The sequence below is a fragment of the Piliocolobus tephrosceles genome, chromosome 11 (assembly GCF_002776525.5).
Source record: "Piliocolobus tephrosceles isolate RC106 chromosome 11, ASM277652v3, whole genome shotgun sequence".
Taxonomy (NCBI): Eukaryota; Metazoa; Chordata; class Mammalia; order Primates; family Cercopithecidae; genus Piliocolobus; species Piliocolobus tephrosceles.
Genome location: NC_045444.1, coordinates 74,781,091 through 74,808,595, shown reverse-complemented (window position 1 = coordinate 74,808,595; position 27,505 = coordinate 74,781,091). Strand labels below are relative to the sequence as shown.

Sequence of the window (27,505 nt, the reverse complement as noted above, 5' to 3'; positions counted from 1 at the left end):
TAAAGCCAATATAATTTGAAGTATAAAAAATAAAATTTTTAAACAATGAGAAGTATTACTAAAAAGAAGTTTCTAATATAACCGTGCCCTGGTAAAGAAAATTTATTATGGAGCTAAGTATGCATGTCATTTAAAGGAGAGATGGGAGCAGCAAAGCGTATCATGACTGGGAAAGAAAGGATGGAATTCCTAGTGGGGTTGACTGAGTCCTGATGAATTACATGCCTTTCTCTGCAATCTCCAAGGCATATTATTTCTTGCTTCAGTTGGAGTGGCAATAATGGCATTTGGAAGATTCACTTTCATTACATCTCGTGGTCTAATGTACTTCTTCCTTACTACTTCCACGGCTTGGTCTCAAATTCAAATTTCTTCTATTTATGCTCTAGGTTAACACAAGAGGTAGGAAGACAAATATTTTATAAATGTATTCAGGAAATTATGTAGTACAGTCTGGCAATCATTTTACTTTCTGGAAAAAAAATAAAACACAACATTTGGGTATTTATAATGTAATAACTTTAAGGATTATTGTGGGTCCAAGGCATAATTCCCCAACTTTTATGTTATATCGTAAACTGAAAAACTTTCTTTCCAGTTAAAAGAATTTTAGACAAGAGGGTGCAGGTAAAATGAGTGGGGTTGAGAGTGGTGCCAAACGGATGAGAGGGATCAAGAAGACCTCTTTGTTGCTGAAGTCTGGAATAAAAACTACTTTTTTTTTTTTTTTTTTAAGAGGTTAAAGGTTGCTCAGCTAGCTCCATCAACAGGTGTAGACCTTTTACTCTCTCTCACTAACCTGAATCTCTCAGCTCTTGTTCCTCTTTCCCCAGATCTGAATTTCAGGAATCCATGTTATTTTCATGATGCCCTCTCAATTTTCCTTTTCCCTTGACCTTGGCCTAAGTCTTAGCCCTAGTTTTTTCAGTGTTTTTTGCTACACAGTCATCAGGTGAGAGATTCTGTGGTGTCAGGGCTCTGGATCTAAGCTATTATAGGAATGCAGCGATGTGGCAAAATAGTTGGAAAAGCAAAAGTTCAGAAATAGATCAAATTAACTTTCTTTTTACTCAGTCATGCCGCACAGAGACAAGTCAATATATTTATCTCAAGACCCACTCCTTTTTTTTTTCTGGTAAATGACATCATTTTAAAAAATACTTAGCACAGTCCCTGACCCATAATATGCATTCATTAATTGTTGTGGGAGGTCATAAAGGAATAAAGCCATTGCTACTAGTATGTTATTATGATGATTATTGTTTAGATACTATCCAGTCCAATCCCTCATGTAGTAAAGCAATATTTTCTACAATTTAACTGCCAGATAAATATCCATTCTTTTAATAAAATGCTTTTATAGTTAACAATTTACTGCAAAATTGGCTCTGCCCAACTTACACTCTTTGGTACTACCCAGTGATATTACATAGAATTGATTTATACATTCATTTATCTTAAAACACATATCGACACAACACTTACTTAGCACTAAGTATGTCCTTGAGAATAAAAATACATACTAAAAATATAAAAATTAGCCCGGTGTTGTGGTGATGTCCACCTGCTTCTGTAAGCCCAACTACTGGGGAGGCTGAGACAGAAGAATCGCTTGAACCGGGGAGGTGGAGGTTATAATATTTTTGTTTGGTATAGATAAAAGTGGTCACTGCTGGGCACGGTGACTGATGCCTGTAATCCCAGCACTTTGGTAGGCCAAGGTGGGCGGATCACGAGGTCAGGAGATCGAGAACATCCTGGCTAACACGGTGAAAGCCCGTCTCTACTAAAAACTACAAAAAAATAGCCAGGCGTGGTAGTACGCGCTTGTAGTCCCAGTTACTGGGGAGGCTGAGGCAGGAGAATGGCGTGAACCTGGCAGGCGGAGCTTGCAGTGATCGCGCCAGATCGCGCCACTGCACTCCAGCCTGGGTGACAGAGCGCGACTCCGTCTCAAAAACAAACAAACTAATTAATTAATCAATTAATTAATAATAAATAAAAATAAATACATAAATTTAAAAAATAGACTGTGCCAACTTATTATGGGACTAAATTGATACAATGACAACTTTTCATTTGGGCCAGTAGCATCTAGCGGCTTTTCATTAAGACTATAATAGCAGAAGCCAAAGACAGTTTGTAGGATTGTTATTTTTCTGTTGTTTGCCCCATTTGTAACCATTCTCATAACCACAGAGTGCCCATCCTCCCAACAAAACAAAGACTATTATGTGTGACTTCTTAGGCCTTCAGACTGAATAGAAGAGTATCTCCTAGCATGACAATTAATCTAATTCTCAGGGAGGCCAAGTGAATGCAGCAGAAATTCAAGGCACTAAATATGTTTTGAAATAATTTTATTTTTGGTACTTCAAAAAAATTGAAGTAGTTTTCGGCCAGGTGCGTTGAATTCCAGCACTTTGGGAGGCTAAGGCAGGCAGATCACCTGAAGTCAGGAGTTTGTATCCAGCCTGGCCAACATGGTAAAACCCTGTCTCCATTAAAAATATATAAACTAGCCAGGTGTGGTGGTGGTGTCCACCTGCTTCTGTAAGCCCACCTACTCGGGAGGTTGAGACAGGAGAATCGCTTGAACCCGGGAGGTGGAGGTTGCAGTGAACCGAGATCACACCACTACATTCCAACCTGGGGTGACAGAGCAAGACTCCCTCTCAAAAAAAAAAAAAAAAAAAATTTGAAGTCGTTTTCATGAAAAAAAATCAGAGCATTTTGTCATTCTTTACAATTACTTCATCTTTTTAAAATTTTAAACCAAAACAGGGAAACCTATAATCTTTTCAGTGTTTAGGGCTTTAAAACCTCTTTCTGGCTCTGTTTCATTTTCTTATAATTCAAGTTATTAAAAAAATGACTAGATGTGATTGCCATTTTAAATAACAAAGGTAATATTTACTCTTGAATTATTTTCAGATTCTGGTAAAAATGAAACTCATAGGCAAAACTTAATATTCTTTACAATTTATAATTTTATGGTTGTCCATGAATAAAATGTGTTTTAAACTTGTCACTGCTTTTAATCTCTGTCAGATATTGATTGGCCTAATTGTAACTTAATAGAGGCACTTTTTCACCCTTGACTTCAGCTTCTGTCCACTTTTGTAGGTAGATTGAGTTTAATGCGAAGATAAGCTTCTCCTTAGAGATAGCAGCATTAGCCATCTAAGTACCTCTGTATTAGTGAAACCAAACTCCTAAGATGCATATTACTGACTCCAGGAGAACATATCATGAAAATCATTTTCTGCAGTTGGTTCTATGTTCTTGTGGTGTTGATTATTGGAGTAAAATAAGAATTTGGGATAAAAATTATATTTTTCTCTGCAAGTAATAGCATCTTACAAGTAAATCTGTACTCAGTCTAGAAAATTCATAAATATATGTCAAAATAATGGTTTCTTATGCAACCATGTTCATAGAACAATGTGATTTACTAAAGGTTCAGGGAAATATCCAAGAGATGACTAGAACAGAACCTCAAATAATAACAACATTTAAGGAATTGACTGCAAGTCTATTCTATAGAATTTAACTATCTGTACTCAGGGTAGAACTGCAGTGAAGGAGTAGTGTGCCTGTTGTTATTTTTATAATTTAACCCTACATCGCCCATTCATGTGTTATAATGCTCAAGAAGTAACATTATAAATTTAATTTCAACTTTAAAACACCTTTAAGGTTATTTTCCAAATCTCAAATAGATCCAACAAGAGTTTCAGAAAATTCTTTTAAAAAATATTCTTCCATTTTTATGCTGTTCTTTTTTTAAAAAAATTAGTCATGCGATATCATAAAATTTATTTAGCAATGCTCCCATATGGATAAATCATTTGAATTAAGATTCCAGGGAAGAATAACTTTTTTGAGTAACAATGTTATCTCAAAATTTAGCTTCAAAACTATAATTCCAGTTTATAAAAACTATATAAAACATTTAATAATCTAGGTTGGTAGATATAGATGTAAACCTCAGAATCTAAAACTGCTTGAGTCCTACTGCTACTTACAACTTTAGTATACCAAACTAAATTCTCTGTACTTACATGCAACCAAAGTGATCTCTAGAGGGTTTGGTTAAAGAAATCAGGTGCATTTCTTGAGGTCACAGAATGAGTCCTCAATAGGCAGAAGGTGGAGATGGAAGCTAGTTGTGGATATTTGCTAGCAATGACGCATGAGATTGTAATCCCTGCTGTCAATTCTGAAGTACATATATAAGGAACGCATTTTCATTCAGGGACACTTAATTTGTAGATCAGTAGCAGAGTTTTGAATTGATTTCTTTCCACATTAGTGCCAAGTATTCTTCCTCCTGAAGTGAAGCACTGAACATTTGTTCTCCAACTTCAAAATCAACCACTGCTTTTATAAAGCTTAGAAAAAAATCCCCATGTTCTTTTCTCTGGTGTTCAAGATTTGCCCATGGTTTGTCCATAACATATTCTCAATCACATTACTCCTAAAAATTAGAGTCAAGTCAAGCATATGTATTATCTGATATGTATGTGTATTCTACAAGTTTCTATCTCTCTGCCTAATAATGTTTTCTCTGATTACTTTCTGAATTCCAGGAGCATTACACATTTGACATTCTTTTCAAGTGCACACAGAATATTTTTTCAGCATATGCCATATGATAGCCACAAAGCTAGCCGTAATAAATAAATAAAATTTAAAAGGATTGAAATAATATGAAGTGTGCTCTCTGATATAAATGGAATAAAATTACAAATCAATAACAGAAAGAAACTTGGGAAATTTATGAATATGTGAAAAGTAAACAACACAATCCTAAATAATTGGTAAATCAAAAAATAAATCACAGAGAACATTAGAAACTATCTTGAGATGAATGGAAATAAAGACACAACATGCTAACATTATGGAATGGAGTTAAAGCAGTGCTTGGAAAGAAATGTATAACTCTAAAGATTTATATTAAAAATATATTAGTTCAAAGTACCACAAATTTAGTGGCTTGAATTAGTACAAATTTATTCTATTACAGTTCTATTGATTGGAAGTCTCACTGAGTTAAATTCATAGATAGTGTCAGCAGGGCTGTGTTCTTTTCTGGAGATTCCACTGGGAACATTTTTTTAAAACCTTTTCCAGGAAGTAGAGACGACCACATTCCATGGTTCATGACTTTCTTTCTTCACCTGCAAAACCAGCAATGGTGGATCCAGTCCTCACAACACATCATTCAGACCTCCTCTTCTGCCTTTCTCTTGCAGTTTTAAGCACTCTTGTGATGACACTGGATTTTCCTGATAATCCAGGACAATCTCCCTATTTTCAGGTAACTGATGAGCAGTCTTAATCCTGTCTGCAACTTTAATTCTCTTTTCTAGATAACCTAACACATGCACAAATTTCAGAGGTTAGGGCATGGATATCTTTAGGAACAAAATAGTGACCTCCCATGAGATGAATCTTGAAAACATGCTAATAGAAGCCAGTCATAGAGGGACACATATTGCATATTTCAATTTATATAATGTACCCAGAATAGACAATTCTGTAGAAGCAGAAAGTATGTTAATGCTTGCCTAGGCTGTGGGGAGGAAGGATATTGGAGGAGAAACAGCTAATGGGTAAGAAGTTTCTTTTGGGGGTAATGAAAATGTTCTTAAATTGATTGTAGTGATGGTTATACAAATCTGTGAATTTACTAGAAACTATCAAATTGTCCATTTTAAGTGATGGAATTGTGTTATGTACATATCAATAAAATATATAACAAAATTGTGTACAAATACAGAATTATATATAAACACATATCTTACCTTCCTTAGTTTAAAAAAGGAATGATGAATGATGAGTCCAGGTAGAGTGGCTCACATCTGTAATCCCCAGCATATTGGGAGGTTGCTCGAGCCCAGGAGTTTGAGACAAGCCTGGTCAACACAGTGAGACACTGTCTCTACAGAAAATTTGAAAATTAGCCATGCGTGGTGTCACACACCTGTAGTCCCAGTCACTCAGGAAGCTGAGATGGAAGGATTACTTGAGCCTAGGAGGTCAAGAATGCAGCGAGGTATAATTGTGTCACAGAACTCCACCTGGGGTGATAGAAATACCCTGTATCCCCACAAAGAAGGAATGATGAGCAATTATAGTTTCATAGTCACTCAATAAACTACAGACAAATTCTTCACTAAAAAACAGTAGCATCAGTACCTGTTTGTTATTAAAAATAAACTTCAGGGACGGGTGCGGTGGTTCATGCCTAATACCAGCACTTTGGGAGGCCGAGGCCGGTGAATCAGGGTGTCAAGAGATCGAGAGCACCCTGGCCAATATGATGAAACCCCGTGTCTACTACAAATACAAAAAATTAGCCAAGCGTGGTGGTGGGCGCCTGTAATCCCAGCTGCTTGGGAGGCTGACGCAAGATAATTGCTTGAACCCGGGAGGCGGAGGTTGCAGTGTGGCCTGGGCAAAAGATTGCACTCTGGCCTGGGCAAAAAGATTGAAACTCCGTCTCAAAAATAAAAATAAACATAAATAAATAAACTTCAAACGTTGGGATAATTTTAAATTTACATGCAGTTGTAAGAAATAATACAGAGTGATCTCATGCACACAGAAGCAATACAGAACTGTAGTAGGAGAGATGGCCAAGATACTGGTAATAATGTGGTGAGGATACAGTGGAGATTTACTCATATTATTCATTTTTTGTCCTATTAACATTTATTGTATCTGGTCTGTAGTAATAGGCCCTGTTTCATTCCTGATATTAGTAAGTTTTGTCTTCTCATTTCTTCGTTTTGTTGGGGTTTGAATATTTTATTAATAGTTTTAAAGAACAGGCTTTTTGTTTCATTGCTTTTTCTCTTTCCTTTTTTCAATTTCACTGATATCTGCTTTTATCTTTATTATTTCTTTCTTTCTAGTTGTTTGGGGTTTATTTTACTCTTCTTTTTCTTGATTATTGAGCTTGGATTATTGATTTGCACCTTTTCTAATTTCCTACTATAGTCGTTTTAATTTTACAAATTTTCCTTCCAGCATTGCCTTTGCTGTCTCTTAAAAATTCTGATGTATTTTCATTTTTCATTCAGTTCACTGCATTTCGTGATTTCCCTTGAGATTTCCTTTTTGAGCTATGAGTTATTTCATAGTGTGTGGCTTAGTTTTCAAATGTTAGAAGATTTTCCTGTTATCTTTCTATTGATGACTTCTTGCTTGATTGTATTGCATTTGGAAAGCACACTCCATATTATCTCAGTTTTTAAATATTTGTTGACATTTATTTCATGGCTAATGATATGACCTGCCTTGGTATATGTTCCATGAGTACTTGAAAAGAAGATGTACTTTGCTGTTGTTGAGGAAAGTGTTCAATAAATGTCGATTAGATTCTGTTTAGAAGTGGTGTTGTTGAGTTCTATATCCTTGCTGTTTTTCTGTCTAAATGTTCTATCATTTAGACAGATATTGTTGTTGTTGAGAGAGGAGTGTTAAAATCGTCAACTATAATAATTAAAGATTTATTTATTTATTTTTCATGTGAATCATTTTTGCTTCATACATTTTGCATTTCTGTTGTATGGTACATAAACATTTAGGTTCACTATGTCTTCTTTGTAGATTGGCTATTTTATCACCATACATTCATCCCTTTATATTCATGGAGGATTGGTTCTGGGACCCCCATGGGTACCAAAATACAAGTCCTTTATATAAAATGACATAGTACTTGCATATAATCTAGGCATAGTCTCTTCTATACTTTAAATCATCCCTAGACTATTTATAATACCTACTATAATACAAATTCTATGTAAATAGTTGTTATATTTTATTGTTTAGGGAATAATGACAAGAGATGAATCTTACATGTTCAGTAGAAATGCAATCATCCTTTTTTAAAATAAATATTTTATATCCACGGTTGGTTGACTCCACGGATGCAGAACCCACTGGTATGGAGGGGTAATTGTATAATATCCTTCTATCTCTGGTAATTTACTTTGAATTCTACTGTATGTAATACTGGCATGCATCTTTTAATTACATGATACTTTATGAGACATGAGTGATTAAGCAATATCATTATTGTACAAACATTGTAGAGTGTATTTGCATAAACCTAAATAGTACCGCTGACTAGACACCTAGCCTATATTATATATAATATGGCTTCTAGGCTACAAACCGGTACAGCATGCTATGTGCTAAATAATGTAGGCAACTGGGACACAATGGTAAGTATGTGTGTATCTAAACATAGGAAAGGTACAGTAAGAATATAAAATTGTAATCATGAGACTACCATGGTATACACAGTCTGTCAATGACTAAAATAGCATTTCATGGCATGCTACTATATTAGTTTAGCCCCTTCTGCTTTGTTTTGATTAATGTCTGCAAGATATTTAATTTTTCCTAATTTCTTCAACTTCACTTTACCATTTTATTTGAAGTTAGTTTCCTGTAGGTAGCATATATTTGGATTGCATTTTTTAATCTACCCTGTCAATCTTTGTTTTTTAATTTGTTCATTAAGACTTTACATTTATTATAACAATATTTAGCATTTCTGTCTGCCATTTTATGCTTTTCTGCTATTCTTTCTATTTTCATCTCTGTTGTCTTTTTCTTATCTTTCTATGTGCTACTTGAACATTTTGGAGAAACCCATTTTGATGTATACTGTTTTTGAGTGTGTCCTTTTGTATAGCTTTTCACTAACTATTCCAGTTATTACTACATATATATACACACTCATACACACACACACACACACCTCATACTGTTGTCATTTTACCAACTAGAGTAATATGTAGACACCTTATATTCCTTTACGTTCCTTGAAACTCTCTCATTTATAATATAACTGTCTTAAATATTTTTCTCTACAGATATTCAGAACCAAATCAGACAGTGTTATTACCTTGGTGTTTATTGTCAAACATAATTTAGAAAACTCAAGAGAAAGAAAATCTATTGTATTTAGCCTCATTTTGCTCTTTAAAGATAGAGAAGCTCCATAATCCTAGGAGTTTGTGCTATACTGCTATTATTTTTACCAAGACTCCATTGAGCATCCTTATCTACCACGCACGTATCTAGCACCACTGGATGTGCCATATCTACAACCTGAGTGGCAGAACAACATGTATGGCATCCTTGATTTGCTAGTTTCTTCTATTGACAACTGTAGGATTCACTTGATAAATATGGAAGAGAAGTGTTCCCAAATGTACCATATACTGCCTTCAACATCCACATAAACTTTCCAAGTGGCTGTCCCTTTCTTAGTGATAAGGGGTGAAAGAGGCAATAACTTGTATTTAACTTCACCAAAGAGCATTCTAGCATACTTCTGACACCCCAAATGTTGACTAATTTAGCAAATCACTGAATTCTCATAGAGTTTATATCCTACCATTTCTATGTTCATAAGTATCTGACTAGGGCATACAAAATACTTACCACATACTGTTTATCATGTTCAGTTAGCATGATGTCATTCACACAGAAGACAAGGATTATATCCCATAGAACATTAAAATAATCAATGACCCTACAGACTATATTGTGACAGACCACAGGGGTGTTAATTTAGTGATCAAGATGGTGAATGTGCACTACTTTCCCATAAATTAGCAAACTATCCCTTTATTGATAAGATTTGAAATTAACAAGTGTGAGAGGCTGGGCTGATATGCCACAATAGTACTTCTTGCTCAGCTACTTCTATTAGAGCTACAATGCAGTTAACTTTAGATCTGCTACAGTCCTGGTTTGGGTTAGGGCTAAATAAATCAATTGAGTGGGCCTATCATGGCAACTTTATCCTGCTTTTTACAGTCTTCAGTAGTATTAGTATTGTTCTAATTCAACATCTTTGTCAGGTCAGGGATTGTTGGGTTCATACTGGTGGTGATGGTGGTCATTGTACGGTACAAGGGCTCCCATTTGGTCTTTCCTGGCTTAATGGCTCTTATTCCAGCCACGAAAGAACCAATTGAGTGTTCTACAAGACATCATTTAAATCCATCTCATGTAGACATTCTGGGACAGGGAAAATCACTACAATGTGGTTCAGAGACATATTAAACTCTCCTTATATCACCCTGTATTCAAAAATCTGTAATTCAACCCAAGGGCAAGATGGGGTTTGGGATTCTCTGGTGTCAGGTAGAGCTTAGAATCAGATACAACGGTTCTCAAAAATCTGGGAGATATTTGTCTTCAGGTAACAATCGTTCTGGAAAATGACTGCAAGCCCCTCTGAGTAGTGTATTTATAGTATTGGTTCAAGCATCAGAGGGATGTGACATCTTGTTTAACCAATGGCTGCTGGGTAAGAAAACTGGCAAACTGATTCTCATCATAGTGACTTTGCACATGATATTTCCTCTGTGTGTAGCATATCTGTTGTTACCCACAGGTTTCTTTCCTTAATTCATTCTCAGTTATATTTCATAGTTCATCTCCTTAGGGAAGACTTTCTGGGCCTTATAGGTCAGGTCAAACACTCTTACATTACATTCTCACAGTATCACACATCTAATTCTCCATAGTATCCAACAATACATTTATTGCTATATATAAAAAGTATATATGTATGCTGGTTTAATTAATGTTTGTCTTTCTCCCTAGATTATAAACTCCATGAAGCCATGGTTTGCTTACCATGCCTGGGATTTAATTAGTGTCTAATTAATTTTCATGGAGCAGAATAACAAATGGCCTAATTCTGAAAACATAAAAATTTGCACATGACTAAATCTGGCAGAAACCATCATTGAACATATGCGTCTCTTTAAAAATCACGTTAGCTCTTTCTTATTCGCCTTTCTTAACGCGGTTGTGGCAGGCAGATCAGCCAGCTGTGCTCCCGTCATGCGTGTCCATTACACCACTTTCACCCACGTCTCATTTAGAAGAACATATTCTACCCAGCTTTAGACCTAATAGTGACAAGAAACCTCAAAACTGTTTCTTGTTAAGTTTAAAACAGATTCTTTAAATTCAAATGATGAGAAGTAAGTAATTTTAAAAAATAACATATAACAAACTCCTTTCCCCCTAACACTATGCTTTAGGCAACCAAAATACAAGTGGAATAGGCTGAGTTGGATGTTTATTATAAAAGTCATAATCCAATATTATAAAAGTATAATAATTATCTGCTTCTGTATAAATGTGATGCCGTTAGCAGTGAGAGTGTTGCCTGGTCAATGGCTAAGTTAATAGCAAGAGCTTAGAAATGAGTTAATGTCAGCATGGGTGAGAACATGAATTGTTTTGTGAGTTTGATTTTCCAATACATCTCCCATGTTTTCCTCTATCATTGTTTTCCTCCTTTCATGTTTTTTTCTTTTTTTTTTAAACTGGGATTTAGGCTAGATTGTGGCATGTTGGTGGACATTGTGCAGCATATCAAGCACATCTGAATAATTAGCAAGCCTAGGAAATCGTTATTAAGTAAGGGACTATTTACAAGTGAGAGTGGGGAAAAGAATACTACTTATAGAAAATATGATACTCTATTTAAAGTGTCAGGAAATTTATTTTGAGAGCAGACTCAAATGATCTTGGTAGGCTTATTTCATCTTGATTAGTGTATATTTAATAAAATGGTATAAAGGAACTAATATAAATATTTATATGACATGCTAAACATGATGGAGAATAAGCAGTATTGATATCCAGATTCTCTGACAAAAAATGAAACAGCACAACTATACAACTGATATGTTTTAAAAACTATATCTTGTCGGCATAATACACATCAACACAGGTTGCTCACATACTGTTTCCCATTTCTTGTTTTACAATGACTGTGGCATTATTATTCTTCCTTACTATCTCTTGCACCTTGAGTAAGATTATTTTAACTTGATTTTTTTATGAGTAAAATATCTTAGCTCACCTTTGAAGTTCAGAATTTCCTTTCTGATTCTCACTAGATCTTATTTCATTCTTAGATTGTCTAACTTTTAAAAGTTATATCAGATGTATTTCTACTTATGTACAGTTGGACTAAAGCCAATGCTTTTTTTTCCTTCAAATAACTTTCTCCTTTCTGAATTCCTTTCCCTTATTTACTTCTATAGAAAGCACAAAATATCTAAAAGTGTATTCAGGATTGATGGAGACATGGTGCTTTCCCAGACAAGTTAGTCATTTGCTGCAACAAGAACGCTAATGTTAATAATTTTATATCTTTGCAAACAGATACTGTTTGAAGATACAACCAATATTATGTAATTGGGGAAGAGTAAGTGAATATAAAGCGGGGTTTAGGTAGTTTTAATTTATTATGAAAATGTTGTCTTCTTTGGGAGGAGCCACATCAATGTATGTTTTAAGAGTAATAGTGAGACAACTGAGCCAAGCAGCAGTCACCATATATTTGACTGGCTCATGTCATGTTTTAGCAATGCTTAGAGAGATGACCTGGGTTCCCCGCTCACTTAATCTGTGATCTGATTATGGACACATAGGGAATGCCAATAACTCAATGCCCATATCTTCCTCCTTCCTCTTAATCTGTTACCTCTTTTCTACTCTCTTTACTCTGCCATTATCCTACTTTTGTTTCAATCCCTAAAGTCTACTTGCTACATCACCCCCTTTTTCCGTTGCATTTTTAATTTTATACCTTCTGAGATGAAGAACAAAAAAGAAATAAGGATACCAAGGTTAAAGTAATGCCTCTTTTCTCTTCTACTTCAATATATCTGCCTTATGACTACAAAGCTATCTTTCCAACTTTCAATTTAATCCTTTAACTTCCCAGCTTAAAATAATTCTCAATTTCTTTAAAATTGAGAATTATTTCTCAATATAAAATTTAAAATTAGAATTCTCAATAAAGTAATTCTCAATTTCTTTAAAACACTATTCAAAATCTTTATTGTATTTCAAAACTCTTATTGTATTTACAATAATAACTATATTACATATCTATATTCCTGAGTAAACTAAGGGTCTCACAGCTCACAGGACAGAAACCATGCGGGGTGTGTGTGTGTGTTTGTGTGCATGCGTGCATGCGTGAATGTGTGTTTATTATCCCCTGTGTTCTCAGCACTTAATTCAGTCCAGGTACAAAGAATACTTATAATAAATTATTATTGAATAGAGCAATTGATAGATAATTGCATATCGTTTTCATAACAATGTGTTCTCAGGGCTGTAAAGATGAAGAGCTCTTAGTTCATTGATGTGATGATGAACAGAAAATAAGACAGTCCTCGTTTTAACCTCTGTCCCAAAGTGGTAAACACAAAATTTGACAGGAATGTTCTGTGGAAAAAGATCTCTCTTTGTTGTATAATTATGAGAAGTGATTCTGATAGTAAGATGTTCTTAAAAATAGGAGACCTAGCCAACAGTCTTGCAGAGCCATGAATAGATGTATGCTCCAGTGGGTAGATTTAACTTCATATCAAATTCTGTCATCTATGTGTTTGTGTCTACTTAGGTATTTTAATCTGGAAAGGCCTCTCTTGAGAATTAAATCCGCATTTTGCTGTTTTAACTCATTTTAAAATATTGTTAAACAACATTGAATATGCTCATATCAAGGATATTTTTCACATAAGGTATGGTGACTATTTTCCATAATTGTTTTATATTTTAAATTTCACAAATTACCATCATGAACTTTCTATCATAACTTTGGCATTCAACATTTTTTCATTTGCCAAAATGTAGAATTTACATGGGGGAGAAAGTAAGTGAGAGGTGGCCACCACACCAACTCTGATTCTCAGAGTACATAGGTCATACAAGGCTGCCAAGAAATTCTGTTTACCCAGTGTTTTCTCTCAACTGTTTACAAAAATTCACAAAAGTGGAAGGTGAGATTTAATGTAAAATTAATTATGCCAAGTAAACTTTAGCACACTGACATAAAACAGCACATGAAATACCAAGGACAATTGTAAGTTATTTTCTGTAGACTTTAGTACACACTAGGAAAAAATCTCGTGGACACATCTGTAAACTATTTGTATAGAATTCTTTCCTCTCTCTTCTTCAGTTCACAGTTCAAAGTCTTCCCCTGCCAAATTCTGTAAAGTAGTAGAGAACAGTTTGTCTTAATTGTGTGGATGGATAATGGAACACTTGTGAAAAGCCATTTTTATCCTTGAATAATTAATTTAATGATAAGTATTGTTTATGTAGTTTTCTTTTAAAACCACATTAAGTATCATTCTGGGTACATTTGTGTCAGAGTTGATGGGAATATGAAGAAGAGAAATATTCTGTTAAATATATGGAATTGACATATTCAAACAAGTAAAAGGAACTAATTTTTCTCAGCTAAACCAACTGACGAATAAGAGAGAAAAGAACTGAAAGAATTTAAAGGGTGTGATCAAAAAACACGGACAGCAAATGTTTAACATTATGCAAATATTCACCGAGTAAAGCAACAACATGCAGGAAAAATTCTGGTTCTAATAAATGATATTTAGACAAAAGGAATTATCATTGGATGGAAAATGTATTGTTTGAATTACTTAAACTTAACAAATAAGAAATGTCAAATGTTTTGGTGGCTATTAATAAATGTAAAAATTTATTTAGAGAGACTTAATGAATTATGCAAGTCAAACCAAAAATTTTATTAGATTCAACATATCATTAAATTTTGATTCAAAGTGCTGAAAATCTGGTTACGTATTTAATTCTGGCTAGATGTTTATAAAATGCACAATATATGTTTTTGTTAAGAAAGTGACACCATTGAATGACATAAGCCAGAGCTTCTCAATCTGCTTGTGCAGTAACCCAGAATGTCCAAGATTATTTTCAATAGCTTCATAGAAATCTCAAACCCCACTATCCCTTAAAGATTTCAAAACAAAGTAGTTCTTAATTTATTTAATCTTTTTTGAAATCACAAATACTCTAAAGAAAGGATATTTAGGATGAATGGGTATCGTGAAACAAAAATAAACTCCAAAAAATTAAGAATCACTGTTTCAGGCATAAATACAACCACTGAATGAGAGACTTTACTCATTGGTAAAAATTCTCCCAGAGATTTGGTTCATGGTTAACTAGTACCTCAGAAAGCAAATTCTCATATTTCTAATGAGATAGGAATGTGGCTTGTTTTTATTTTATCCTTCCAAGACCACTAATTATAGGCATTATCTATTTCTTCTAATTGAAATCAGATTTTAGCATTTGAGAATTCCATGGAAAACAATGGGAACAAATGCAAAATGGGACAATTTCTATTTTGGTTTAGTAACATAGGGATACAAATTACATCAACTTCAAAACATTTGATATTCAGTTCTGAGCAAGGCAACTTGGAAAATAAGGCACATTTACATTTCAGTTCAACTATTCAATTAATATTTAATGAATCTACTGTGAAAAAAGTACAATGCTGAGCAGAGAGGAGATTCCAAGGAAAAAAAGCAACCCCTACTAGGTAGTTTTCCAAATAGATTGAGACATCAAACATATTCACAAAACTATGATAGGATGATAAAAGCAATATGAGAGACACAAATAAAATCTATTGGTATTCACCGGAAAATAACTAGCTCATATTTGAGGCTGAATAATATTTTGGCATACAGAAATACAGAAGGCAAGGCATTCAGATAGGGAGAATGGAGTCGAGTATCCACATGTCATGAGTAGTTTATAAAGTAGTTAATGGTTTAGTGTGTTTGGTACACAGCCAGTGCTAATGTTAGATTGTGGCCCCCTTGTGGTGAACTTTGAAGGCTAAGATGACAAGTGTGGACCTTGTTCATCAGAAAGGCCAATGGAGATACTAACAGGCTAGTGACACAATGACATATACATGCTTTAGAAGAATTAATTTTTCAGCAATATGCAGGAATAGCTGAAGTTGGTAAAAGATGTAGGCATGAAGTTGACTTCATAATTTTAGGCCACTACATAATATTAAAATGAGAGTAAAAAGAGACTGAACTATTGGGCTGGCAGCAAGAATGGAAAAGAAGGAAGACACAGGAAGGAAGGAAAGGACTTTTTTTGAATGGTGTTACAATACATTTCTAAAATTCAACACTGGCAATATATTTCAATATTAATTTACTTAAGTTGGAAATCTATTAGTAAATTCTAATAATTAAATTAGTGAAAATATTTAGAAGTATTTTATGTGTAATGTTACAGCATTAGTATCGATCTATTCATGTTTTAACTATACATTTTTGATAAATATTAGCAATGTGTTTTAGGTTTATAATTCCTAATTTTAAAAATTCAATATACAGTTTAATTACACTGTGAATGAATGAGCTAAAGTTTAGCTAAGAAGGTAGGAATAAACATAATTTTATCAGTAATAAATGTACAATATAATCAATATGTAACTACTGAAGACTTACCAAGTACAAACTATTGTACTTTCACATAACGCCTCTGTAAGAAATAATGTAGTTTTTTTAAACAAGAAGAAAGCAAATGTTTACATAATAATATAATTTAAACAATAATAAATGCAACACTTCATGCTACATCATTGAAAGGAAAAGTTAAAAACTCAATTATGCAACAACACTGAGAAATAAGTGATGTCAGGCAAGTTAATGTTCTATAAAACTTTGTTACCACTCTTTTTTAAAATGTAAACCTTTCATGGTGGAACCATTCCCCCCAAATATAGAACATTGTGCCATTTTCTTAAATCATTTTACTGTGCTGCATAGAAAAAGCGAGAGATTCATTTGTGAATGTGGAGCACTGGACTAAATAATGACTCCTGCTGTCTTGTGACAATGTTATTTTCTCTTATATTTTTCATTCTTTTATTTCTCATTGCTTTTTCATACTTTTCTGCTTGTGACTTTCCCCGGATTTCTATCATTAGAAGACATTATTGACCAAAGAGGGTCTGTTTTTCCAATCTTTTGCATTGGATATAATTGGTATTCTATTTTTCCTTTGTTGCATTTGTTGTTGTGGAATACTAAGTAATTGCTTGCTTAGCCACCAGAGGCATTCTTTTTGGCAAATTCTCTCCTTTTGAACTTGGGAATCATATTATGCAAAATAAGTAAATCTACCATAGACCCCACTAAGGATATTTCTATTACTATTTACTTTATTTTAAGCTAAAATGTTTTAACCACTCATTCTTGGAAATTAGATAATGACAGTACTGGGCTTGGAAGCCGGGTCATTGACATTCAATCTCATTCTCTTCAGTGGGAGCCAATGTTGCTTTTGGAGTTTCTGCTTTTTCAGTTAAGTATGGAGCAATTCATTTTTAATTACCCCTCTGTGATTGACTTCTAGGAATTATAATCAAGTTCTGGAACCCAACCCTTGACTAATGCAAACTTTTTAAATGAATTGAGATGAATTAATGGTGAGTCTGGGACCATGAGTTTTGCTTTGAGCAAAGCTACTTAATCTACTATGGAGATGAAAATATTGACCTTATTCTTATTAGTACTTCATGGTAACATGCTCATTTAGTCTGAACAATAGGTTTCAGAATGATGTAAAGATTACTAGAATATGAAGGATTAATGTGCTCTTGATATAATTTTAACTTTTTAAAAATACTAATAATGGTTAAAGCAAAGAGAGGAATAAGTAACAGAAACAAAATGTAGTATCTGAAACATGGAAGTTACTAAATGGAAGTTAATTGAATATTAATTTTTTATTAACTTAGTCATTTTGAAAATCATTTCTCAAACATATTTTTGGAGCAAAAGTTAAATCTTGAAAAATGAATTAGATAATTTGTATTTTATATATCTTTAGAAAGCATTTACTTTTTATATAAATTCTTATGAGATTCTCTCCCGTTTTAGTTTTCAGTCTGAATTAACACAGCCGATTATCATTGTACCATATGTGTTTACTAAATAGTAGTGCCACTTTTTTTTCATTCTCCAAGGAGCCATGCTGATACTTTCATGCGCTTATCATTACACACAAACAAAATTTCTTAGCATGGTCTTCAAGAATCTATATGAACCTAGCACCTGCCTACTTTTCTCAATCTTATGTTAGATTCTTCACATACTCATTATGCTGCTGAAGACTAAGGAAACTAATGAGATTAAAAGACATTCGGAGTCACAAGGCATGGAGGTAAAATGATCTCGAAGCTCACTGAAGACTGAATGGTTTGGGGTTGGGGGCACCTCTCATGTGGCAACAGATCTTTCAGTGGTGCCAGCCAAGCCTTGGAGCACCATTGGTGGTAATATCTTTCACGAAACAAGAAGAGTGTAATTATTCTGTTATACATTTGGTCATTTTTGATGGTCAGAATAATCATAATCAACCTAGTACACTGTGAACAGAATTTCTTGTTGATTATAATAATCATAATAATTTGAATTGATTGACTTTAATACTCACAGGAGTTCCTTGGGGTGGGTACTCATCATTTTTTACAGATAAGGACACTGGGGTTCTGAGAGGCTAGTGACCTTCTCAAGTTCACACAATTTATACATGGTAGAACTGGGTTATAACCCACAGCTGGGTGACCCAGAGTGCATGTTCTTACCCACCGTACAGTACTGCCTCACTCCTATAACCTCCTATGGAAAGAATTCCCAGAGCACACTCAGAAAATGTTACTCCTAAACATATAATATCAAAATGTATCTTTTAGAGGCTATTGAATACTTCACATCCAACTGTTTTTAGAAAATTTCCATCCATTTTGTGAACTAAGGTGTGAACTTTAGAAGTAATGCAATTTTGTATTTGTTTGTACCTCCATTTTTTTTTTTTTTTTTAACATTTATAACATGGCATGATCCTAGATTCCTTTAGGAGTGAAATATAATTGTTTTTTGAAAAAATAGTTACCTATATTTTATTACTATTCTGTACTTCAAATGCACTTCCAGTTACCATTAAACACCATAATTCCCACATTTAACATCTGGATAAATACATATAGGTTCTATGCCAAAGAGCTTTAACACATGGAAAAATCCACTTGGCATTCACTAAAAATTTCCATTTCTTTAAAATTAGGCTTTGCTTCTGTAGTAAGCAGAGATGAAAGCCTGTAATTAGCTACTTTTTTCTATTCAATTTTATATTTGCTGTTTTGTTTCTATGTTAATTTTCCTTCAACACATCTGTTGTCTCTATTCCTAATCTTAATGGTATTTAAGATGAAGAAGTTTCTAATCTTAATGGTATTTAAGTACTGATTTTTTTTCTTTATTGTGTATAAAGAAGCAAACATTTAATTTTGAAACTCTCCATTTTTTCTGTGTTATTTCCCTGGTGATCTCTGGCCTATTAAAGCATATATTATATTATATGCAGAAGAGGATGCTGAGCTTGCTCACACAGACTGCCAGAACAACTCCTGCTAAAATAGCATATCCATTTATATTTCAGTAAGTAAATTGGTGCCCGTGAAATTTCATAATTTAGTGTTACATCTAAAATTAAAATGGCATCTGTACATTTTAAACTTAATAACTCAAATGATACATATGACATTCATGTTTGAAGAGTAAATTCATAAAATTCCCATACTTTCTATTTCATTTTACTTTACTTGCAAATTATTGTAAAGAAAGTCACTGTGTTTTAAGAACCTTCAGAAGGCTTTTTTTTTACACTGGAATTTTAATAATACATAATTAATATCAATTTTTCAAAACCAAACACAAGAAAGTGAAAGCTATACTTTGATAAAGCTATAAGACCAGGCAATTATTTCTGTCAATTGTAGTTTAAATCTGAATCATTTTCTTTGAAGATTAGCGCATTTACATCATTGGTTTAATTTTTCTCCTTGTATTGCAGATACTGTGTTTTCTCAGAGAGATCTCATATGTTCCCTTGAATCGGCTCTTATTGAAAGACTCATATTTTTGCAAAATATACTGTTTTGTGATGTGTTTTAGATTTTGTTCCTTAGTTGACAGTTTCCTATCCAAAATTGTCAAGAAGAACATATAAATATTGCATCACACAGAGATATTTGCTAGTATAATTTGCCTGTAAAATAAACCAATTGAATATTTGATAAGTTAGAAGTTTTCATCACTGAGAATGGTTTTTCCTTAGGTTACAATAACCTTGGATGTTGGAATTATGCACTGATCTCTAAATTATGTATAGTTTTGGGGGTTTTTAATAAAATCGGAAGTAAAAGATTTACATTTGACATTAAATCTCTATGAATATTTTGCGAACATAGATTTATTGGCATTCAACCTTCTTTCCTCTAAATCTTTATTAGCAAAATTCTAGGGCGACTACTGAATAGAATTGTTCACCTTGCTATTAAACTCTATTTTACTAACAAACATGTACCTGGATTTCAATGACAGACACTGTTGGAAAAGCACTATTTGCTTTTGAATTATGAACTATGAGTGTTAAGGCCTTTAGTTGCTAATTGTTGGCTTCCATGTTATCAAAATTATATCCTACCTCATATAAGATTTTTTTATTATCACTGAAATTTGATTAAATCTATCTGGTTGAAAACAGTAATTTTTCTTTTTCAAGTAGACAATCATTATTCTCTTATATCTCCATTTTCTCTTCTCCAACATTTTCCTTATAATTGTTTTCACAAGCAGTAAGAAGGAAGTAACTTTAATAATTTTAAATTGTCTTATTCAGTATTGATGATGAGTAACAGGGGATAAGAATTATCATTTAGTTCACTTGCTGACTAAATATTTTTAGACACCAATCTACATTAAAGCAAATAATAAGCATTTGATTTTTAACATTCAGCTTTGGTTAACAACCCACCACCCAGAATAACTACATTTCAGGTTTGAAACAGAGCCCAGCTGTGAGCTGAATATATTGAAGCTCTCATTAAGCTTCATTATTCAGGAGTTGATAGAGCAATTAAAATAAGAAAGAAAATTAATTTTCTTTGTATTATGTGTACTTTCATTTATACATAAAACTTCCAGTGCTCCTCAGTCAGATGTGTGGATACAAGTTTTTATCTGCTATCATATTAATTTTGTCTGAAGAACTTCTTTTAACATTTTTGTTGTAGTGGTTTATTGTTATAAATTATCTCCTATTTGTTTGTTTGAAAAAAACCTTCTCTTTTATTTTTGAAAGTTATTTATACTTGGTAGAGTATTCTGGGTTGACCTTTTCTGGTCGTTTTGGCATTTTAAACATGTCACTTCTTCTGGTTTCTATAATTCTGAATGCAGTCTTGAGAAGTCTGCTATCATTCATAGACATATATATAAAGATATGTAAATATATATTATTTTGTATTTAAATATGTTTTTTCTGGATTCTTTCAAGATTTCCTCTTTACTTTTAGTTTTTAGCATTTCTAATATGCTATTTTAGGTGATTTACTTATTTAGTTAGATAGTTAGCTAGTCAGTTTATTCTGCTTGGTTCGCTATGAATTTCTTTGATCTGTGGTTTCATGTCTTCCATTATTTTTTGAAAAATTCTCAGCCACTAACTTATAGTATTTCCCTTCCATGCTTTGCTTCTCTTCTTCTTTTTTAACTCCTATTACACCTATGTTAGACTGATTAATGTTGTCCCCAAGGTCTTGTCTGCATTAGTCTTTTCTTTTTACTCTTTGTGATTTCGCCTAGTTCCTTTCTATTGAACTATCTTCATATTTACCAATTCTTCTTTCTTTGTCAAAGACATTTTTCTTATTTCAATTACTATGTTTCATATACCCAGCATTTTTCTTTCTTTCTTACAGTTTTCATCATTCTGATGAAATTTAAAATCTGTTTTTGGCCAGGCATGGTGGCTAATGCCTGAAATCCCAGCACTTTGGGAGGCTGAGGTGAGCAGATCACTTGAGGTTGGGAGTTTGAGACCAGCCTGACTAACATGGAGAAACCCCATCTCTACTAAAAATACAAAATTAGCCAGGCTTGGTGGCGCATGCCTGTAATCTCAGCTACTTGGGAGGCTGAGGCAGAATCACTTGAACCTCGGAGGTGGAGGCTGTGGTGAGCCGAGATTGTGCCATTGTACTCCAGCCTGGGCAACAGAGGGAAACTCTGTCTAAAAATAAATAAATAAATAAAATATGTTTTTATAATTTTTTTCTCAACTGTAGTATATGCATGCTATTCACTTTTTTTTTTTAACTTTTTAAATACACTAATTTTAGTTATTTTAAATTTTCTGTTTCATAGTTCCAACATCTGGATCATATATAGACCTGGTTTTATTGATTCCAATATATCTTGCCAGCACATTGTTTTTCTCACTTTATTGTTCTGTAATTTTTTGATAGATACTGGACATTGTGTCTGAGATAATATAGACGAAAATAAATATCATTTATGTATGAAATGAACATGTCTCTTTTTATGCTAGAATTTTAGCCTGGCAGATTGAGTTAATCTAGTCAGGGTTTGAGCAAGATTTAGGTTTTGCTGTTGCAGTGATTTGGGAACACCATTGGTTTCAATGTTTTCTAGGTTTTCTTTGAGCTTATGATAGGACCTTAGTTTCAGGGAGATTTCCTCAATGATTCTGTTCTGTTTTTAGTTCTATACTTTTCTATAGCCTTACTAATCAGAGAAGCTCTCTCTCTGCGTTGTTACCTCTCTTTCAGCAGTAGATTGTCATTACTTAACACACATTACTTGGTAGTCTGGTGCTGGGGAATGGAGAGGCTTTTCTCTTGTTCTGCTTTAGCATCAGTTTTAGGCAAACCCTATGTTCCCAGGTCTTAGGTCTTTTTCAGTGATCCTGCCTCCACTGTGGTAGAGGACCTCTAATGTCCTACTTTGTCCCAACATCAAGTGCTTTTTTTTTCCTCTTTATTTTCCTACACTACAATGGATTTCCATGTGTTTCCTGAAAGATACAGGATATTGCGTCCCTCCTTCAGTGGTGCAAGGCTTTTTTTTTTTTCCAATGTGTAGACGGACAAGAATAATCTAGTTGGGACTTTGTGCCAAAAAGGCAATGATGATATATGGGTGCACTGTGCCTTTCTCACAGTGGTTGGTAAATTTCTCCCCAATGCTGGCATTAAGCAGGAGCTGTCTCTGGTATCCTACTCTGACCTAAACCTTTCTTGTGAGCACCTGGAGACTTACATGGACAAAAGATTAAGTGCAATCTTTCTTTGTGTTTGTGGCTACAATTCTATACTCTCATACTAAACAAAAATCAACATTTAAATATGTGTTAAAAAAATTTAGCTTATTTTCATTTCTTACCGGTTTGCTTGTATCCTATGTGCCTTTCTTGTATACTTTTGTGCAGATGAACCAGTGCTCATGTCCTGGCTCTCTTGGAAAGCGCCTATATTTCCTTAGACTTAAGACTACTTGTTTGTCCTCAGAATCTTAGATTAGTTCAAAAAAAATTGTGATTTGTAGGTTACCCAAATTTTAGGAAGAGCCAAGATGGCTGAATAGGCACAGTCAAGAAGAGTTGTTCTTACCTAGAGAGACCAGATCTTCAGTAGACTGGCACACTCCAAACAGATTTTCAGAATGATAGCATTGAGTGTGGAAAGGGGAAGGATGCAGACCCTGGGCTGGAAGAGTAGAAAGCTGGAAAAAACACCTGGGGATTCCAAGCACCAGGACTCATTTCTGGGCCCAAGTGGCTCCCAAGGAAGGAGTAAGTGAAATAGGTGTGGAGTGACTCACTCTCACCAATGGACTTCCAGAATCCTAGCTGCAGAAGACCCCATGATCCCCACAGACATTTGCGAAATCAAGAAACTATTTGAAACTAATAAAAATAAAAATACAACATACCAGTATCTTGGAGATTCAATTAAAGCAGAGTTAGGACAAAAGTTTATGGTCCTAAATGCTTAGATCAAAAAGTTAGAAAGATCTCAAATTAACAACTAACATCACATCTAGAGGAATTATAAAAACAACAGTGAATCAGTCCCAAAGCTAGCAGAAGAAAAGAAATAACCAAAATCAGAGCTAAACTGACCAAAATTGAGATGTGAAAATTCATGGAAAAATGGTTTTTTTGAAAGAATAAATGAGATTGATAGCTAGTAGCCGGAGCAATAAAAAGATAATATCCCAATATACACAATCCGAAATGACAAAAATGACATTACCACCAAGCTTACAAAAATACAAAAAAAAAAAAAAAAGAAAAGAAAGAAAGAAAAAAGAAAGAAAATCTCAGAGTGTATTGCAAACATTTCTGTGCACAGAAACTAGAAGCAAGAGAAGAAATCGATACATTCCTGGAAACCTATAACCTCCCAAGATTGAACCAGGAAGAAACTGAATACCTAAATAGACCATAATGAGTTCTAAATTGAATCAGTAATAATAATAATAATAATAATAAAACCCTATAAATTAGAAAAAACTCTGTACCAAACGAATTCACAGCTAGTACCAATCCTGCTGAAATCATCCCAAAAAATCGAGGAGCAGAGTCTCCTCCCTAACATGTTGTATGATGCCAGCATCATCCTGATACCAAAACCTAGCAGAGACATGACAAAAAAAAGAAAACTTTAGGCATAAACAAATATCATAGACACAAAACTCCTCAACAAAATACTAGCAAATTGAAAAGCTAAACTCATGATTAAATAGACTTATTAATCATGATTAAAAGCACACCAAAAAGCTAAAGCATGATTAAATAGACTTTAATCCTGGAATGAAAGGTTGGTTCAATATATGCAAATTAATATTAATAAATGTAACTCATCATATAAACAGAACAAAAAGCAAAACACACATGATCATCTCAATGGATGCAGAAAGACTTTCAATAAAACTCAACATCCTTCATATTGAACACCCTCAGCAAACTAGGCATTGAAGGAACATACCTAAAAATAATAAGAGCCATTTATGACAAGCCCACAGCCAACAGCATACCGAACGGGCAAAAGCTGGAAGCATGCCCCTTGTGAACTGCAACAAGACAAAAATGCCCACTCCCACCACTCTTATTCAAAATAGTACTGGAAGCCCTGGCCAGAGCAATCAGGCAAGACAAACAAATAAAAGGCATTCAAATAGAAAGAGGGGAAGTCAAACAATCTCCATAATTGATAATATGATTCTATGCTTAGAAAACACCACAGTCTCTGCCCAAAGGCTCCTAGACCTGATAAACATGTTCTGTAAAGCTTCAGGATACAAAAGTAATGTATAGAAATCAGTAGCATTTCTATACTACAGTAATGTCCAAACTGAGAATCAAATCAAGCCAAATCAATAACTCAATCCCATTCACAATCTCCAAAAATAAGATAAAATACCTAGGAATACAGCTAACCAGGGTGATGAAAAATTTCTACAATGAGAGTTATAAAACACTGCTGGAAGAAATCAGACACGACACAGACAAATGGAAAAACATGTCATGCCCATGGATAGGAGGAATCGATATTTTTAAAATGGTCATACTGTCCAAAGCAGTTTACAGATTCAATGCTGTTCTTATCAAACTACCACTATCATTTTTCATAGAATTGGAAAAAACTGTTATAAAATTCATATGGAACCACAGAAGGGCTCGAATAGCCAATGTAATCTGAATCAAAAAAATAACAAAGCCAGAGGCATCATACCACCTGACTTCAAACTATACTACGAAGCTACAGTAACAAAAATTGCAATGTAGTGGTGCAAAAACAGACATACAGAACAATGCAACAGGTTAGAGAACCCAGAAATAAAGCTGCACACCAACAATCATCTGATTTTTGACAAGGTCAACAAAAATGAGCAATGGAGAAAGAACTCCCTGCTCAATAAATGGCTCTGGGATAGCTGGCTAGCCATATGCAGAGGATTGAAACTAGACCCCATCCTTTCACCATACACAAAAATCAACTCAAGAGGATTAACAACTTAAATATAATACCTAAAACTATAAAAACTCTAGAAGAAAATCTAGGGAGTACCAATCCAGACCTAGGCCTTGGCAAAGATTTAATGATGAAGTTTCCAAAAGCTATTACAATAAAACCAAAAATAGACAAGTGGGACCTATTTAAACTAAAGAGCTTCTTTCTATACAGCAAAACAAACAAAGAAGCAAGCAAAACTATCAACAGAATAAACTGACAATGTACAGAATGGGAGAAAACATATGCAAAACATGCCTCCGACAAAGGCCTAATATACAGAATTTATAAGGAATATAAACAAATCAACAAGCAAAAAACAATCTCATTAAAAAGATTGGAAAGAATATGAATAAAAGCATTTCAAAAGCAGACATACCGCCAAAAGCATATGAATACTCAACATCCCTAACTATTAGAGAAATGCAAATGAAAACCACAATGAGATGCCATCTCACACCAGTCAGAATGGCTATTGTTGATAAGTAGGTTGATAAATTTTAAAAAGGAAAATAATTAATAATAAAAATATGAGTAATTTAGCAAATATTTGAATCTATTTCATATGTGGGATTCACTGTTGGTATCCTTAACTCAGCATATGGATGATGTGTCTCTTTGGTTTTTTTAATGGCAAAATTTGTTTTGATGTTTAAGTGCAGCGGAAATGTCTTTTTAAATCCTAAAATTTTGGAAGATACAATAGGACATTAAATGGTGTTCAACACATGCTAATTATTTGAAATAATTATTTGACATCAACTAAATTCAACTGTTTTAACTTTAATTGCTTTAATTCAACTGTCAATAGTAAACCTAATCTGATCTATTCCATTCATGAATTTTCACCATAAGTTGTAAGTTAGTTCTTTTGTGAGAGGTTAAAAGTCATTTCAACTATTTTTTGGCTGAAACTAAAATTATTTAAATAACTTCTATTTATGAAACATGGACAATATCATTTTTAAAAATCTAATTTAATTTTCAACATTTAAAAATGTCTGCCTTCCACAAACTGGTCCATGCTTCCATCCAAACTTCAATGTATACTTTTATTTGAAAAATGGGAAATAAGACTAAAGAATTAATTCTTCTTTCAAAAAGTTTATAATCTCATAGATACTAAGTAGAAATAAATTAGATTTTCACATTTAAAAAAATCTTCACACTTTAATTAAACAGTTTTTTTCCATTTTTAAAGTTTATGTAGTGTCTTCTATGGCTGAGCACTGGGCTGGGTGCCGGCAGAGACTAATGAGAAGGAAAGTTAACACAGCTCTAACAGATCAAAAGGTATAAATACGATGCCATACAAATTATAAAATGATTGGAATAGAGCCTTAAAAAAAAAAAAAAGTCCAGACAAGCATCTATATCCAAAAAAGACCAGATTTTAATTTATATTTAAATGTTCCTAAAAATCAACAAGACCCAACAGCCCAACTACAAATGGGCAAAATGACATAAATAGTACACATAAAAAGAAAAACAAAGGGCTTTTAAACTTGTGAAAATATACATAAACTAATTTACAATAAGGAAAATGGAAAATTAGACTAACTGATTTCTCACCAATCACATCAATAGAGATTTATTTAAAAAATTGTTACATATTCTGTTCACAAGGAGGAAGAAAAGCAGACAACTTCAGACATTTTTGGTGGGAGGGCAAATTGACAGAGCCTCTAT

The 27,505-nt window shown here is 33.6% G+C and overlaps 1 non-coding gene across 1 annotated transcript in view; it reads left to right on the top strand.

The window, feature by feature from the left end:
- LOC111542746 overlaps positions 1–27,505 on the top strand; it is a 55,140-nt gene that overhangs the window by 6,823 nt on the left and 20,812 nt on the right. The gene's annotated exons all lie outside the window — the stretch shown is intronic.